The sequence below is a fragment of the Apodemus sylvaticus genome, chromosome 4 (genome assembly GCF_947179515.1).
Source record: "Apodemus sylvaticus chromosome 4, mApoSyl1.1, whole genome shotgun sequence".
NCBI lineage: Eukaryota > Metazoa > Chordata > Mammalia > Rodentia > Muridae > Apodemus > Apodemus sylvaticus.
The window spans coordinates 41,427,699-41,434,664 of NC_067475.1; the positions used below are offsets into that span (position 1 = coordinate 41,427,699).

The 6,966-nt window shown below is 47.4% G+C and overlaps 1 pseudogene; it reads left to right on the plus strand.

The window, feature by feature from the left end:
- The first annotated feature begins 244 nt into the window (after window positions 1–244).
- Window positions 245–1,022, plus strand: LOC127682104 (60S ribosomal protein L7a-like; annotated as a pseudogene).
- Window positions 1,023–6,966: the final 5,944 nt, after the last annotated feature.

A 6,966-nucleotide genomic window follows, 5' to 3' on the forward strand; every position in this document is an offset into this window, starting at 1 on the left:
ATATTTTTGAAGGCAGTTCTGTTATGGATTTAATTTATAAAATCATAGAGTTAATGAAGGTAATAGCCACGAGGCTCTGTGCAAGCAGGAAGGCCTCCCTCTCATCTCACGAGTGACATTCAAACCTCCGTCAGTGCCAAGCAGGGTGGTCCATGCCTGCAACCTCTGGGGTAGAGGCTAGAGACTGCTTTGTTTCACAGTTTGAGTTCCAGGCAAAAAAAATAAAATAAAAACAACCGAGCCAAGCAAGATGTCCAAAGGAAAGAAGACCAAGGGGAAAAAGGTGGCCCTGGCCACTGCTGTTGTCAAGAAACAGGAGGCCAAAAAGGTGGTCAATCCTTTGTTTGAGAAAAGGCCCAAGAATCTGGGCATTGGGAAGGACATCCAGCCCCAAAGAGATCTCACACAGTTGGTCAAATGGCCCATCAGGCTGCAGTGGCAAAGAGCCATCCTCTATAAGCCACGCAAAGTCCCTCCTGCCATTAACCAGTCCACCCAGGCCCTGGACAGGCAAACAGCGACCCAGCAGCTTAAGCTTGCCCACAAGTACAGGCCAGAGACAAAGCAGGAGAAGCAGCAATGGCTGCTGGGTCATGCTGAGAAGAAAGCCGCTGGCAAAGGGGACGTCCCAACTGAGAGACCACCTGTCCTCCAAGCAGGAGTCACCACAGTCACCACCTCGGTGGAGAACAGGAAGGCTCAGCTGGTGGTGATGGCCCATGGTGTAGACCCCATTGAGCTGGTGGTTTTCCTGCCTGCCCTGTGTGGAAAGATGGGCGTGCCCTACTGCATCATCAAGGGAAAGGCCAGGCTAGGGCGTCTGGTCCACAGGAAGACGCGCACCACTGCTGCCTTCACACAGGCTAACTCGGAAGACAAGGTGCTCTGGCTACGCTGGTGGAAGCTATTAGGACCAATTATAATGTCAGATCCGCCACCACTGGGGAGGCAACGTCCTGGGTCCTAAGTCTGTGGCTCGCAAAGAGGCAAAGGCTAAAGAACTGGCCACTAAACTGGGTTAAATGTACACTAAGTTTTCTGTATATAAACATAATGACAAAATTAAAAAAAATACAAATCAAAACAACAACCAAAATCTGGAGCTATAGCTCATTTTTTGGTAGACTGCATGCTAGGCAGGAAGGAGGCCGTGGCTTGGGTCCCCAGTACCAATGGTGACACCCATAACCCTGGCACTCGGTAGAGTGAGTATAAGGGGGAAAGATCATCTTTGGTTGAATAGCAAGTGGGGGCCCGCCTCGGACAATGAGAGCTTGTCTCAGAAAGAAAATCATCGGTAATTTGAGTCCCTTGTGCCTTGGTCTGGATTCAAATGTAAGAAGCTGAGCTGGAGGTGTCACATGCTGTCCTAACCTGTGGCAGGCCATGCTTTCAATCCCCAGGGACGTGTGCACAAGCTCAAACATGCACAAAAGGTGTGTGTGTCTGTCTGTGTCTCTGTGTGTGCCTGTCTCTGTGTGTGTGTGTGTCTGTCTTTGTCTCTGTGTATGTCTGTCTGTGTCTGTGTGTGTGCCTGTTTGTGTCTGTCTGTGTCTGTCTGTGTCTGTGTGTGTGTGTCTGTCTGTCTGTGTCTGTGTGTGTGTCTCTCTGTATGTGTCTCTGTGTGTCTCTGTGTGTGTGTCTGTGTGTGTGTCTGTGTGTTACATTGAAGCCTTAATGGACTTTTGCTGGTGATACAGTCCACTTTCCAACCAAAATCCTCAGGAAAACATCATTGTTATTCACAGCATTTGGACTCACAGTGGATTCTGGCATGTGACCATGAAGGTCACGGACCTCTAGGTCGGGCACTGGGCTCCAGCAGCCCGATTATATTCGTGGTTTATCCAGATGAACAAACAAGAGCCTAGGGAAGTCAAAGGATTTAGCTATAGACCTAGTTCACAAACGCCAACACCGGGGCTCAGATTGCCCAACTCTGGTTGTTTTGTTTTGTTTTGTTTTGAGACAGGGTTTCTCTGTGGCTGTCCTGGAGCTCACTCTGTAGACCAGTCTGGCCTTGAACTCAGAGATCCACCTGCCTCTGCCTCCCGAGGGCTGGGATTAAAGGCCTGCACCACCACTGCCCGGCAGACCGCCCAACTCTGATTTCACAGGCATGAGGTATATCCTTGGATCCGTTCACATCGGTCACTCTTGTGGAGAGTAAGGCAGTGCTTGACCATTTTAACCAATACAAAAAACATTATCCTTTTACATTTAGTAGTACTTGGAATGGAAGCCAGGGCCCTTTGCATGTGAGGCAAGCACTCTGCCAGTGAACTGTATCACTGGCCCTTCATAAAATCTGCGTCAGGGCAAGGTCTTACTGAAAGTTGGCCGACTGGTCTCAGACTACAATCCTCCTGCCTCAGTATCCTGAGTAGCTGGAGTGTACCACCAAACCAACTTTTAAAATATTTTTTCTTGATTTTTAGTGTGTGTGTGTGTGTGTGTGTGTAAGAGTATGTGTGGTTGGAGACTAGAAGAGGATTGAATCCCATCCAGCTGGAATCACAGACAGTAGAGGCTCCCATGGGTCTTTTGTCTATGGAATGAATGCAAGTGAACCCTGCCTGCGACTCAGAGATGGTCGAGTCACTGGCAATGGGAAATGGGGCTGGTGTTGGCCCTGTGTGTTAAGGACGGGACACTGCACGAGCAAGTTCTCACCGTAGGGAATGGACCGAGTACATTGCCCATGTGCATGTTCCTGCCTGGATCCGGTAAATGTCAACAGTGGGCAAAATGGGGTATCATGGTTACCACTTTATTTTTTTGTTGTTTTGTTTTTAAGATGGAGTCTCATGAAGCACAGGCTAGCCTCAGATCCACTGAGTAGCTAAGGCTAGCCTTGAACTTCTGATCCCCTACTTTGTCTCTGAAATGAAGGGATCACAGGCATGGGCTACCATGCTTGGCCTACCACCTCTTTTTTGAAAAGGGAAAAAATATATAATAGGAATCTGAAGAACAGAGCAAAACTGAAGTTTTTAACTTTATAAAAGAAAAACTTGAGTCATTTGCTCTGGGTGCACGACTGGTGACTGGCACAGCCAGAGCCAGGCAGGTTTTTTCCTACTGCACTGCCAAATGAGAAAACCACACTCCCCACGGACCTCCGCACTCCCCTGAGACCCTCCTGAAAAGCAGCTTCTACACAGTAAATTGCCTTTCTACTGTGTCCTGCGTTGTTGGTGCCAACTGAGAATGTGACAGACAGCAGTGGTGGCAAAGGCCCTCCCAATCCCGAAGAAATTGTCATGGGAAGTTGACTCAACCGAGAAATATTTGATTCGAAAGTATGACAGTTAATCCTGGGATTTCACTCTTTGTTCTGAACTTCTGACCTGCAGCTGCTGGTCCAGCCACAGGCTCTCAAGACGGCGACTTAACTAGATGGTAACCTTGTTGAACGAATGTCCAGCCGGTCAAATGAACAGGCCTTTGTTTCCTTTAAACCCTAATGCTGAGAAATAATTTCTGATATGTAGACCCTCCACCTTTCCTGCAAGGACAGCCTGAGGCACAAAGATAAAAATCTAATTGAACATGAGCTCAATAGTTATTCATAATACATCCAGAAAATTATGGGTATTTTAAAAAAGCAAATTGCTGAAAAACACAACACACATAAACTATTACAATATTTTTAACCAGCATCAGTTGATGCATTTAATAGCAAGTAGTCAGTGTAACTCCGTTTTGGATACAAACCATAAGTACCTGAAGTTAGCAATATTGTAAGTTGGGAATATTGTAACAAATGAAACTAAGGGTTTACATGCTGGGCACAATTTTTGGTTTTTCATAGACACCAAATTCACTGGATTCTCTCAATACCTTTAGAAATAGTATTGCTAACTACTGCTTTACAGATGAGAAACTCAGATACAGAGAGGGTTATGAGTTTGGAAGTAAAGCCCTTCTGTAAATGTCAGATACGGTAAAAATGGGAAACAGAGCAAAAAAGGTAAATATTCAATAAAATAATGCATGCCACATAATAATTATACCACCATTAAAAATTATACTATTGGGCTGCAAAGATGGCACTGTTGGTAAAGTACTTGCTATGTAAGCAGGAGGCTCAGACTTTGGATCTGCAGAGCCCGTGTAACAGCTGAATGTGGCAGTGCCTGCCTGTAATGCTGACACTGGGGAGGCAGAGACAGGAGGACCCCGGGAGCTCATCCCCCAGCCTAGCCGAAGTGACAAGTCATAGGTTCAAGGAGAGACCTTGTCTCAAAAAGTAAAGTGGTGTCAGGCATGGTAACACAACTTTAATCCTAGCAGTTGGGAGGCAGAGGCAGGCAGAGAGAGAGATCACTGTGAATTTGAGGCCAGCCTAGTGACTCTGCCATCTCTGAGTCGCAGGCAGGGTTCACTTGCATTCATTCCATAGACAAGAGACACACAGAAGACCCAGAAGTAAGCTGGGCCACAAGACAGGATTCTGGAGTCCCAGAGATGCAGTCCCATTTCAAAAAGAGGTGTGACCACATCCCATGTCCCCATTGTTGGGATTCTGCTAAGCTCCACCCCACAGTTACCTGGCAACTGTGCCAGGTAGGACTGGCCTACTATAAAAAGGGCTACCCAGCCCCTCCTCTCTCTCTTACCTCTCTATTCTTTCACTCTCAGCTTCTCTCTCGCCCCCTCTTGGGCTCCCCTCCCCTCCCCCTCTCTCCACGTGGTCATGGCCAGCCTCTGCTTCTCTACTCTCTCCTTCTCTCTGCCTTTCTCTGCCTCTACTACCCCCTTAACTTCCCTCCCCATACCCCGAATAAACTCTATTCTATACCATGCCAGTGTGTGTCTGGTCCCTCGGGGAAGGGATGCCTCGGCATGGGCCCACTGAGGCACCCCTCCCCCTACACCGCTGCCGAACACATTCTCTTTTTATGATCACAACACCCACGGGGAGATAACTGAAGCATGTGGTCTCCTCTGCTTGGCTTTGAGGAGTCAGCAAGTCAAAGCATATGCAGCAAAGCACTGTACCTGGTCTGTGCTCGTCCTCAGTCGGGATGGAGGGTGGGGAATCTCACAATTGGGGTAACACCTACCGCTGTTGAAGGACCTCAGAGATAATCGCTACCATTCAAATTTTTTTTCTCCCACTTCTATTTTTCAAGATAGGGTTTCTCTGTGTAGCCCTAGCTGTCCTGGAATTCACTCTGTAAACCAGGCTAGCCTTATACACACACACACACACACACACACATGTATATAGCCTGCTGGGATTAAAGACATGCACCACCAGTGTCCAGCTTCAAACTCTTCTAAGTAGTAAGGAAACTCAAACACTGAAAAGCATAAATTGGCCACATTAAAGGCATGTGGATGGTAAGGCCAGCACGCACACAGGGCCTCACTGGGCAGCTATCTTCCACAGCACAGTTGCTGGAGCAGCAGAGGCAGGGACACTTTGAGGTCAGCCTGAACTACATGTCCCTGGCACCCAGAGGTGACCTAAACTATTGCCCATCCTTTGCTCCAGTTTAGGGAGTGTGTCCTGAGAGAAAGGGGAGCATTCAGTGAGTTAAAAGCCTCCAGTAAACATCTGGTCAAGCTGACTCTGGAATGCCTCAAATATTTACCGAGCAATGAGCAGTTCAGGCCTTAGGCCGATAACGAACTTGGTGACATTTTGTGGCTGGCAGCAGCCTGTTGATTAAGAATATCACATTAGAAAAACAGAGTCGGGTTTAGAGACCAGGTTTGCAGGCTGAAACTTTGAACCTTGTGAGTTAAGCGTGAAATAAATGTAGCGCTTAAACGGCCTTTCTCGTTCTCATTGTAAGACCTAGTTTTATGTTTATTTTGTCTACAATCAACATTTGGTTTGGAAATATCTGAAGAGTTCTTCTGTGACATATAGCCGTGTGTGTGTGTGTGTGTGTGTGTGTGTGTGTGTGTGTGTCTGTCTGGCGTCTGCATTTATGGGTATTCATACACACATGAGTGCATGCGATCATGCAGGGACATGTGTGTGACTGCACATGTGACAGCCAGATGCTGGCTTCAGATAGATGCCTTCCTTAATCATTCTCCACTCACTGGGACAGAGTCTCTCACTGAACCCAGAGCTCGTGGGTCGAGCTAGCCAACTTACTGTGGGGATCCCTGTCTCCACCTCTGCACTGCTTGGATTGGAGGCGGGACACACCCACCTAGATCTCTTACCTATATCCAGGGTGATCTGAACTCTGACCCCCATGCTTGTGTGACAAGTGATTTCTCCAGTGAGCCACCGCTGCCCCCCCCCCCCCCAAGTCCTGCAGTTTGGGCATTCATCACCAGCAGTCCCACCCTTAGCTATATTTCCCTAGAGATTACAAGCATATGTCATGAAAAAAATTGTCCACAAATATTCACAACATCATTACATAGAACAGCCCCAAACCAGAAATGACTGAAATGCCCATCAACTATTAAATGGGTAGGGGCTGGAGAGATGACTCAGTGGTTAAGAGCACTGACTGCTCTTCCAGAGGTCCTGAGTTCAAGTCCCAGCAACCACATGGTGGCTCACAACCATCTGTAACGAGAGACAGCTATAGTGTACTTATATAATAATAAATAAGTCTTTAAAAAAAACCTATTAAATGGGTAAACGAAATGTTCCGGGTAGAGATTGTTATCCAATCAATAAAGGGAACGGAATAGGGGCTGGGAAGACAGCTCAGTCAAATCTGCTTGTCATAAGCATGAGGGCCGGAGGTCAGGCTCCAGCACCCATGTGAATCAGGCATGGTGGCATGCTCCTGTAGTCTGTTCGGGGTTAGGGGCAGCAGGGAGACACTGACCCACAGAACTTTCTGGCCAGCCAGTCTATCTCAACCAGTAAACTCAAATGCAGTGGGAAAACCATCTCTCAAAAAATAAGGGGGAGGGTGACTGAGAAGGACACTGTACTTCAGTATGCATATGTGCATGTACTCATGTATGTTCATATACCCT